At 35.2% G+C, this 12175-nt stretch overlaps 1 protein-coding gene across 3 annotated transcripts in view; it reads right to left on the reverse strand.

Moving 5' to 3' along the window:
• The window catches only part of Skap2 (src kinase associated phosphoprotein 2), a 170430-nt gene that overhangs the window by 77801 nt on the left and 80454 nt on the right, over positions 1 to 12175 (reverse strand). The gene's annotated exons all lie outside the window — the stretch shown is intronic.

The following is a 12175-nucleotide window of genomic DNA, read 5'->3' on the forward strand; positions in this document are numbered from 1 at the left end:
TAATCTTAAGAATACTTTTTTAAAGAACTATCCATGGGAGAGGATCCAAGATGGCAGGCCAGAGGGAGGCAGCATTCTGTGTCGCTCCATGCCCTGGGACGCAAGTAGTGAGAATACTGCTTCACTGCCAGCAATACTCCTGCCCCTACGCAGGAAGCACTGGCCCATCCAGGGATCCAGGATGCCTCAGTGACAGAGTAGGTCTCCCAACGACTTGCCCACGCAGGACTACCTGGTACTGAGCAAGACCAGCAGCAGCAGCAGCACCCACGAAGAACTTTTGGCCACCCACCCAAGCATAAATCACCGAGGCCAGAGGTGATAAATCCCATAAATCCCACAGAGGACACTCAGCAGCTTCCCACCCACAGGAACTCGGCCACCACCCCATGTGGACCCCCATCTACCAACATGGGTGGGGCTCCCCCAGTCACCGCCATCTTGGACTCTGCAACAGCAGAGATAGTCCCCTAGGCACAGTAGCCTTCCTGCACCCGGGAACTTCACACAGGCCCTGAAGTCAGCTGACAGCCACACACTGCACTCCACAAAGCTCTTCTCTAAATTCAGTATCCAACACCATCACTGGGTTCCCCTCACCCGACTGGACACCCTACTGCTGAGAGTAGGAGCCTCCATCTTGGGCCACCTTCATCACCATCTTCAGTGGGGGCAATTCCCAGTTTGGAACTCCAGCTGGCCAGGTACCCAGTTTCTAACCCCCTCTCCCCAGCAGCCGCTACCCCAGTGTAGTAACACCCTGATTACCTTCACCATCCTGAGGGCAGAGATACCAGCCAACAACAGACAACCCCACCTATTGGATGAGAAGGGAAGCAGGAAAGATACTGATCTCAAACAGGAACAATCCCTGTTTATTCCTTCAAGCTTTTTTTTTTGTTTTTCTCCCTCTCTATTATCCTGCCCTCAAATCCCCAACATATGTGAAACCAAGTACTTTGCATGAAAGAGGATTTTGAGGAGTGGGACGTCTGGATAGTATATTAAAGTTGTGTTGTATATTCTTTTATTTTTCTTTTTTCTTTTTTCCCACCAATTTCTACTATTTTAACATTTTTTATTTTTATTAATGTATATGTTTGTTTTGTGTACTCTGTGTTCCCACTTATTTGTCTACCCCAAATTAATTCCTCTCCTTTCTTCTGCTACTGATCTTCCTCTTTAGATTTCTCTTTCACACTTTCTAAGATATAATAACTCTATATCCTTACCTCCTACCTCCTCAGCATATCATCCTACTCCTCACCCCCATTCTTTGTCCACCATCAGAAATTGTAAACTCTTTTATAAACCTACTGAGTATATTGTAGATAATAATTGAATTCACCATTTCTGTACATTGTGACTAAACTGTAAATGTCTTAATAGCAAACATTTGTTTTTAGGGTGTATATTATTTATATTGAGATCTGTTAACATTATCCTTTACCTCAAAGGAGAGGTACTGGATCCCTACAGGGGCACTACAAGCTTATAGGGTAAAAAAGGTAACACCTCGGATCCACAGAGCTAGAAGGGAAGACACACAGGCAATATGAAAAGACAAGGGAATAAAGTGCCCCAAACAAATCAAGATACCACATTATTAGAATCCATGGCCAGCACATCAGAAGAAATTAAAGAGAAGGAGTTCAGGATGTACATAATTAAAATGTTCTGCGAATTAAAGGATATAAGAGAGCAAATACAGGCAGCAAAAGATGATTTTGACAAAGAGCTACATAAACAAACACAGGAAGCAAAATAGGGAGATAGAGGTTCTTAAAAAAAATAAAACAGACATCCTTGAAATGAAAGAAACAACAAACCAAATTAAAAGTTCAATCAAAAGCATCACCAACAGATTAGATGACTTGGAAGACAGGACCTCAGACAATGAAGACAAAATATATTATTTTGAAAAGAATGTAGAACACACAGTGAAAATGGTAAGAAATCATGAGTAGAACATTCAAGAAATATGGGATAGCATGAAAAGACCAAATTTAAGAGTTATCGGGATAGGCATAGAGTTCCAAACCAAAGGAATGAACACTCTATTCAATGAAATAATATCAGAAAAATTTCCAAACATTAAGAATGAATTGGAGGGCTGGGGCTGGGGCTCAGTTTTAGCGCAGTTGCCTGGCACGTGTGAGGCACTGGGTTCGATTCTCAGCACCAAGTGAAATAAATAAAGGACTATCAATAGGGCTGAGGATGTGGCTCAAGCGGTAGCGCGCTCGCCTGGCATGCGTCCAGCCCGGGTTCGATCCTCAGCACCACATACAAACAAATATGTTGTGTCTGCCGATAACTAAAAAATAAATATTAAAATTCTTAAAAAAAAAAACCTGCTTAAAAAAAAAGGACTATCAATAACTAAAAATAAATAAATAAAAATAAAAAGAATGAATTGGAAAACCAAACTCAGGAGGCTTACAGGATGCCAAATGTACAAAATCACAACAGATCCACACCAAGGCATATTATAATGAAAATGTCTAAAATACAGAATAAAGAGAGAATATTAAAAGCCATGAGAGAAAGGAATCAGATTACATATAGGGGATTTTTCAACCCAGACTCTGAAAGCTAGAAGATCCTGGAACAACACATATCAAGCTCTGAAAGAAAATGGATGCCAACCAAGAATCTTACATCCAGCAAAATTAAGCTTTAGATTTGATGATAGATAAACAAAAGTTAAAAGAATTTACAACTTGAAAGCCTGCACTATAATACATCCTCAGAAAAATATTCCATAAAGAAGAACTGAAAAAGAACAATGAAAATCAGCAAAGAGAAGTATTAAACTAAAGGAAACCAAGTCAAGTTAAATACCAACAATAAACAAAAATGGCTAGCAATACAAATCATGTCTCAATAATAACCCTGAATGTTAATGGCCTAAACTCACCAATCAAAAGACATAAACTGGCAGAATGAATTTAAAAAAAAAAAAAAGGACACAAAAATATGCTGCCTCCAAGAGACTCATAAGAAAAGACATCCACAGACTGAAGGTAAAAGGTTGGGAAAAATCATATCACTCACATGGACTGCAGAAGCAAGCAGGGGTTTCCATCCTCATATCATATAAAGTAGACTTCAAGCCAAAGTCAATCAAAAGAAATAAAAAAGTATATTTCATACTGCTTGAGGGAACCATTCATCAAAAAGACATAACAATAATAAATTTATATGCTCCAAACAATGGAGCATCTACATTCATCAAAAAAAATCTTCTGAAGTTCAAGAGTCAAATAGACCACAACACAATAATTCTGGGTGACTTCAAACACCTCTTTCACCACTGGATAGATAATCCAAACAAAAGCTGAACAAAGAAACTATAGAACTCAATAATACAATCAATAACTTAGACTTAACTGACATATATAGAATATTTCATCCTTCAATGAACGATACACTTTCTTCTCAATAGCACGTGGATCCTTCTCTAAAATAGACCATATATTATTCCATAAAGCAACTCTTAGCAAATATACACCTGCATTCTAACAGGTTGTAATGGAATGAAATTAGAAATCAATGATGAAATAAAAAATAAAAGCTACTCCAGTACCTGGAGACTAAATAATATGCTACTGAATGAACAATGGGTTGCAAAAGACATCAAAGAGGAAATTAAAGAATTCTTAGAAGTGAATGAGAACACAGACACAATGTATTGAAATCTCTGGGACACTATGAAGGCAGAACCAAGAGGAAAGTTAATTGCATGGAGTTCATTCCTTAAAAGATGAAAATGTCAACAAATAAATGACTTCACATTACATCTCAAAGCCCTAGAAAAACAACAAATCAACATCAAAAGTAGCAGAAGACAGGAAATAATTAAAATCAGAGACGAAATTGAAACAAAAGAAAACAATTGAAATATTTGACAAAATTTTTTTGAAAAAATAAATAAAATTGACAAACCCTTAGCCTTACTAACAAAGAGAAGGAAAGAGAAAACTCAAATTACTAACATGTGATGAAAAAGGAAATATCATGACAGACACGACAGAAATACAGAAGATAATTAGAAATTATTTTGAAAACTTATACTCCAACAAAATAGAAAATATCGAAGGCATTGACAAATTTCTAGGACCATATAATTTGCCCAAATTGAATCAGGATGATACTCAATTTGGGCAAATTATCTTTAAACAGATCGATTGCAAGTGATGAAACAGAAGACAACATCAGAAGCCTTCCAATCAAAAAAAGCCCAGGGTTGGATGGATACACAGCCAAGTTCTACAAGACTTTTAAAGAAGAACTAAACCAATACTCATCAATTTATTTCAGGAAATACAAAAAGACAGAGCACTTCCAAACTCATTCTATGAGGCCAATATTGCCTTGATTCCAAAACCAAGCAAAGACACATCAAAGAAAGAAAACTTCAGACCAATATCTCTAAAGAACATAGATGCAAAAAATCACAATAAAATTCTAGCAAATTGAATACAAAAACACATCAAAAAGATAGTGCACCATGATCAAGCAGTGTTCATCCCAGGGATGCAAGGTTGGTTCAATGTACGGAAATCAATAAATGTAACTCATCACATCAACAGACTTAAAAGACAAGAACCATTTAATCATCTCAATAGATGCAGACAAAGCATTTGACAAAATACAGCACTCCTTCATGTTCAAAACACTAGAAAAACTAGGGAGAACAGTAACATATCTCAACATCATAAAATCTACCTATGCTAAGCCCCAGGCCAACTTCTGTCTAATTGGAGAAAAATAGAAAGTGTTCCCTCTAAAAACTGGAACAAGACAGGGATGCCTTCTTTCTCCACTTCTATTTAATATAGTTCTTGAAACAATTGCCAGAGCAATTAGACAGACAAAAGAAATTAAAGGAATACAGATAGGAAAAGAAGAATTCAAATTAGAATTATTTGCTGACAATATGATTCTATAGCTAGAAGACACAAAAAATTCCACCACAAAACTTTAGGACTAGTAAGTGAATTCAGCAAAGTAGCAGGATACAAAATCAATACCCATAAATCAAACGCATTTCTCTTTATTATTCACAAATCCTCTGAAAGGGAAACAAGGAAAACTACTCCATTTACAATAGCCTCAAAAAAAAAATAATTGGGAATCAACCTAACAAAAGAGGTGAAAGACCTCTACAACAAAAACTATAGAAATCTAAAGAAAGAAATTAAAGATAACCTTAGAAGATTGAAAGATCTCTCTTGTTCTTCAATAGGCAGAATTAATATTGTCAAAATGACCATACTACCAAAAGCATTATACAGATTGAATGCAATTCCAATAAAAATCCCAATGACATTCCTCATAGAAATAGAAAAAGCAGTCATGAAATTCATCTGGAAAAATAAGAGACCCAGAATAGCTAAAGCAATCCTTAGCAAGAAGAGTGAAGCAGTAAAGTTAGTCAATCCCAAAAAACCAAAAGCCAAATGTTTTCTCTGATATAAGGAGGCTAAATCATAGTGGGGTTGGGAGGGGGAGCAAGGGAAGATTAGATAAACTCTAGATAGAGCAAAGGGTTGGAGGGGAAAGGAGGTGGCATGGGGGTAGGAAAGATGGTGGAATGAAATTAACATCATTACCCTAAGTACATGTATGAAGACATAAATGATGTGAATATACATTGTATATAACCAGAGATATGAAAAAATGTGCTCTATATGTGTAGTATGAACTGTAATACATTCTTCTGTCATATATAACAAACAAGAAAAAATTAAGAAAAAGAAGAGGGGGGCACCCCTGAACTCATTTTATCAGGCCAATATTATTCTAATACCAAAGACTAATAAAGATATTACAAGAAAAGAAAAGAAAAAAGGAACTATCCATGGCATGACTACAAACATCAGCATGGTTCAATGAGGTAGTAACTGCAACAGCTAATGTTTATTGAGACTTAACCACAAAATAAGCATGATACTATCATCATCTCATTTTATTCTCATACAACCCCAAGAGGTAGGTATTATTAGCTCTATGTTACCAATGGGGAATCAAGGCCATACTCAAAAATTGGAGCTGGGACCCCAAGTCTGCCTTCCTACAAAGCCCATTTTCTGAAATGCTGTTGATGGAATAAATAAATGCCATCTGTGGAAGATATATAAGACAACACTACCGGATTACTCTTGTATGGCATTAATCACTGTTATTTAAAATTAGTGCCTTAATAAGAGAATGATGATATCTTAAAATATCATGCATTTAAAATCTAGAGTATTTATTTCATCATCTACAAGATTTGAATTTTGTTTCCTAAGCATGTCTTTTAAAAAGACTTCTATTTTGGTTTAAAAATGCATATACACAAACCTGGAACAAATTAATGCTCGGAAAACTGATATTTATGAATGGAAAAGGAAGCTCTTTTGTATGTAGATTCCTCTAACAAATTGCTTAGAAACAAGAACTGGCCATAATTTAGACTGAATTCTTTAGCTCCTTTCCACTCCACTGTATTATTTTCAAATAGGCCAGAGGACGATTCATTCATTTATTTATTTTTGCAACAGTTTTATGTTTGCTTTAAGCTATAAATTTTTTAAATAATTTTAAGAATATGAAAATCATTTATAATTTGTAACATTCTCTAAATTCATTTTATTCCATTTTATTAAAATTGCTGACCCCCAATTTTTGAGTCATTAATAACACAGAATTATATCTGAAGTATCTGAAATACAAATATAAAGTTATAGCACCTTCTGTACTTTATGGCAAATAATAAAATAAAGCTTACATTATTATTGCCCTGAAGAAAGAGAACAGGTGCACAAACAACTTTCATCCTATCCCCATCTCCCAAAAGAATCTTATGCTTGAGGTGTGGTTACAATGAGTTTGTTTTGCTTTGTTGTAGTACTGAAGCCAGAACCCAGGGGTACTTAACCACTGAGCCACATCCCCAGTTCTTTTTATATTTTATTTAGAGACAGCATCTTGCTAAGTTGCTTAGGGCCTTTCTAAGTTTCTGAGGCTGGCTTTTAACTTGTGATCTTCCTGCCTCAGCCTCCTGAGAGACTGGGATTACAAGCGTGCACTACTGTGTCTGGCTCCCAGCCCTATTTTTTATTTAGAGATAGGTTTCACTGAGTTGCCCAGGCTGACCTTGAACTTGAAATCCTGCCTCAGCATCTTGAGTCACTGGGATTATAGGTGTGCACTACCGTATCTGGCACAAAGTAAGCTTTTTAAAAAAAGTAAATCCTGTTGTTTGAAAGCCATCAAACCTGAAATTATTTTATGACCAACTTAATAAAAGATAAACATAACTGAATTAAAGACTCTCACAGTATTCATAGTCCCACTTTGAATGCTTGATTTTTAAAGCAAATACAGTCCCAATCATTTTCATGCTTTAGTATTCATTATCTGCTTTTATTTAAGAAGGCAACTCCTTGATTTCTATTGAAATAAAAAAAAATCATTGGCATTTTCCCTCATCTGCCATTTACAGTAACTACTACAGTAACTACCCTTCTTTGAAGCATTATAAGCATGTTCTTAAAAATCAGGCCTGTGTGCTTTGTCTTCTCTCTTTGCCTCCCTTTCTCTCCCCACCCCCACACACAATGTGTCTTCTTTCCGCCTAGAACAAGAGGTCTTTATATAATTCTCTGTTCAATATAGGTATGAAATTTGCATACTCTTATACACTATTATCATTAATTCAGTAATACATTGCCTCATTCCCCCCAAGAAGTATTTCAAAGGTTCAGAAACATTTGGTGAGGCAAATTAAAAGCAAATAAGAGATATCGGTGAGGGGAGAGGAAGAGACACAGAAACAGAAATAAGAGTGATAAAACAAATATCTGCATAAAGTGGTAATGTTAGGCAAATCTGAGCAAAGGGTATATGGGAATTATCTGTACTATTGTTGCAAACTTTATGTAATTGACATTATTTTAAGTTTTTTTTTAAATTAAGGCAAAACTAAGGAGATGAGTGGGACACAAAACTAGTTGGAACTATAATGTCACTTAAACTTGTTAGGAATAGGCCAAAAATTCAGTTATAAGCTTTATAGCCCCAAATATGAAACAAGAGATTATGTGTGCCATTGCCCACAAGATGAATACAGATCATGGCTCAGGAAAGAACATGTAACTATTCCTGGCTCCTGGTACTGAAATGAGAAAGAAATTTCTCCCATGTGTTTTCAATGTCCTCAATAACATTTTTACAATATATAAAACAAAAGTTTCAAAGGGCTGTTTTGAATAACATCATTCACACTGGGCCAACAGCCTAATGCCAAAGCAAAATGCACTTAAAGCAATTCTACAGAGTATAAAACCAGGCATCCCAAGTACATAACTCCAGAACAGCTATGTTAAACTCAAGGCGAAGGTTACAGAATACCTATAAATGTATACCCTGCACATTTTTTCAGACAATGCTTTCAAAATACTGTTGGTCTGGATCAAATTTTTGGTAAATATTAAATCCCAAACAGAAGCTGGTTCCCTGCAAGAAGCACATACAGCTTGTTTATGCTGCTGCTTAAGTGAAAAGCCTTTTCCTTTAACAAGCAGCCAAGCCAGGGGTAAAGTTAACATATTCTTACTTGAAATTTACAGTTAAATGTGTAAAGTTTAATGGCCTTGCAAGAACATATGCCTGAATGAAGATCATCTTAGTACAAAAACAAATCAGCAATTACTCTATAAAAGTTCTCAGAGCCAGGACAATTCTAGTCTGTAAAAATTTGAAGCATATGCCTGTCTACTTCATATAAACAAATCTACAGAAGGACATGCTACTGAGAATGATAAAATGTCCAAATCTACTATTCAGCACCACTGGGTAACCTAAAGGATTAGAAAGTACTTTATTTACATAACTGAGTGAATTACTAGACAATATTCATTAAAACATCAATTAGAACAGTTAATGTATGACCTTTTTTTTTCATTTCTGAAAATTTATGCAAACCACAAGCTTAACTCTGTTTCTGGACCTGGACTTCTGAGGGCAATAACTGTTAACAGCCACATGTGAAACTGGCCAGAGGGAAAACATAGACATTCATGTAGCACCTCAACATCAGGCTAAAATGTGTGAACAAGTATGTCTTTTTCATCTTACTTGCAGCAAGAGGATTCTAAGGAAGTGGTTCTGAAACCTGGGTGTCATCAAAATCAACAGCAAGTATTTCTTTAAAATACTAAGTACTACTTTAAGGTAAATTATCTACACTGCTCAGAAATTTTTTTTCTTTTCTTTCTTCCTTTTTCTTTTTTTGGTACCAGAGATTTGAACACCAGGACACTTAATCACTCAAAATCAAACTTGTATGTTTTATTTTGAAACAGGGTCTTGTTAAGTTGCTTAGAGCCTTGTTAAATTGCTGAGATTGCTTTGAACTTGCAATCCTCCTCAATCTGCCTCAGCCTCTCAAATTGCTGGGATTACAGGCATATACCACTGTGCCAGGTTACTGCCCAGAATTTTTAAGAAACTAATTTAATACTTATTTATAGGGTTTATAAAATATACTGAAAGATAACATAGAATGCAAAACCAGAAAAACACTGATAAGTACAGCTTAACAATCAGCACAACACTGAAAACAGAAGGAAAATGACAGACATATAAATGATCATGCAGATAATGATTTTTACTTATAGACTACCTAACTTTTGAGACATTAAAATAGTTTTGTAAACATTTCATAAATCTTTCACAGTAGCCTCAATAGAGCATCATAATAAAAAAAAATAGTACTAAGCAATCAACTGCGTACATCCATTTGTTCATTCATCATTTACTGAGCACCCAGAATGTGCCAGGTACTGTGAAGGGGCAAAAGGCATGGTTACAGCCCTTTCCCTTGAAAAGTTCCCGATTAGGGACTGTTCTCCACTGAAAAAGATTCAAGGAACTAATGAGGAAAAAGAAGAATGAGAAGCAAGACAGTAAAGACTATCAGAACGAAAGAGCAGAGACATCATCTTCACATTTATTTCTCACCTTAATTTCTACCTTCACAGTTAATACACTCCAATTCAGTTTTAAACTCTAAAACTGTCACCACAAAGCAAGAAATACAATGAAAAGGAAAAAAGAAACTAAGACAGAACATACAGTTATACAAAGTGCCCATTTTAGTCACATGAGTTTAGCATATTTTTTAAAACTAAGCATCTATGATGTTAAAAATCAACTGCCAAACATAGAAACTAGTATTTGTTATGAGTGAGACTACAGAAAGTAAAGCAGCAATGTATTCACCATGTGAACCATCTCAGCCCAGGTTCTCCAGAGCTGACATGGCCCAATCATCCAAGACCTCCTTTTCTCGCTACTTAAGTGCCATGACTTTCACCACTGAAGTTTAACTTTTTGATTCAAATTAGAAATGTCACGATTAAATCTTTTGAAAAGAAGGTCAAGGAATATTAAATGGAATAAAATGTTTGCTAATGACATGCTACAAGTGATAAAACGTCATGTAAACAGTACAGTTCAGTTACACTTGAATCACACCAAAGGCAGTTCAGTAGGGTCTCTCATTTATACAGTATAAACATCCGGCAATTATCTTGGAAGAGGCCAGAAAAAACAAAATGACCTGGGCTTTTAACCTATAGTTTTCTCATGAATATTTAAAACATATGGTAACCTCTTACAAATATGGAAAACACTTAAAATCCAAAGGATATACATCCCACTCAGATAACAAATGAATAAATGCTATAACACAATTTATTTCAAATCAATCAATGAAAAGATCTTATAACATATTCCATTATGTGTTTTCTTCAATAATTAGGCAGTAAAAATCATGTCTGAATAGACCAAGATATACATTCTCACTGAAAAACAAAAGTTACATAAATTACATTTTACCTATCTTCCTAATATTAAGATAATAACTGTTATTTCTTAAACCAATTAAGTTAATTAAGTCTCCTTCATCTGGATAGCCTTAAGCCTCATGCAATACTCATAATTCTAATGTACTTTTGAAAATATAAAAACACATCACATTAGAAAAAAGAAATACCTCTGACAAATTCCTCAGAGGATGCTGAATTAGGGAAATTTAATACTTGGTCCAATTACCTCTTACTAACCAAGGAAATGAGGAATGATAATTCTATACGTGGCTAAGAACTGGTAAAATCATTAACTTGTCAAGTGATGACTTTTTCAGGGGGTGTTTACAGGAGAAATATTTGCCTGGATGTCACACTAGATAATGAACTCCTGGCAAATCAGTAAGAAAAAGATAAATAGTTCAACAGAAAAAGGTGAAGAATATGAACCAAGCAACTCAAAGGATATATCAAGCCAACATGAAGTAAAAAATGAACATTTCCTGATTTGTTGTCTGTCCCCCTAGGTCTTTTGCCTTCGTTAGGTCATTCATTCTATAAACTCTGAGACAACTGCCTTGTCTACAGCTGTATCCCCAGTGCCTAGATTAGAACCCCAGACATAGGACTCTCAAAATTTTGCTGAAGGAACAAAATGAATTAACAAACAAACATCACTAAAAATTTAAGAAAACAAATTAAAACAGTATTCTACTTTTTAAGAGGCTAGCAAACACCAAAAAAATGAATAACATCAAACAATAGGGAGGGTGTGAAGCAACGGTACTTGTACTACTTTGGGGAGTATAATTTCATATAGCTTGTTGATGAGAATTAACAACATCCTAAGAATTCAACTAAGAATCTATCCTACAAACAAGAGCATAGCCACATAATACTGTATGGGCCGCAATATTAACCAAAACACAAATTGTGACAACAAAAAAAAAAAAAGAAGAAGAAAAAGAAAGACTATCCAGCAAGAGAAACATTATAAATCTATTTATTTAATAAGACCAGAGAAATATAATGTGGGAATATATGTAATAAGATGAAGAAATATGTCCACAGGGGCTGGGGTTGTGGCTTAGCGGTAGCACGCTCACCTAGCACACGCAAGGCCCTGGGTCCGATTCTCAGAACCATATAAAAATAAGTAAGCAAAATAAAGGTATCGTTCAACTATAATTAAAAAAATAAATTATAAAAAAATAAATATATCCATAATACTTGGGTGAAAGATGCAAGCAGTGAAATATGTACAGTGATGTAACACTTTTTGAATTTAAAAAGTCTTATTCCATATTTTTTTC

This window comes from Callospermophilus lateralis, chromosome 1 (genome assembly GCF_048772815.1).
Source record: "Callospermophilus lateralis isolate mCalLat2 chromosome 1, mCalLat2.hap1, whole genome shotgun sequence".
Classification (NCBI taxonomy): domain Eukaryota; kingdom Metazoa; phylum Chordata; class Mammalia; order Rodentia; family Sciuridae; genus Callospermophilus; species Callospermophilus lateralis.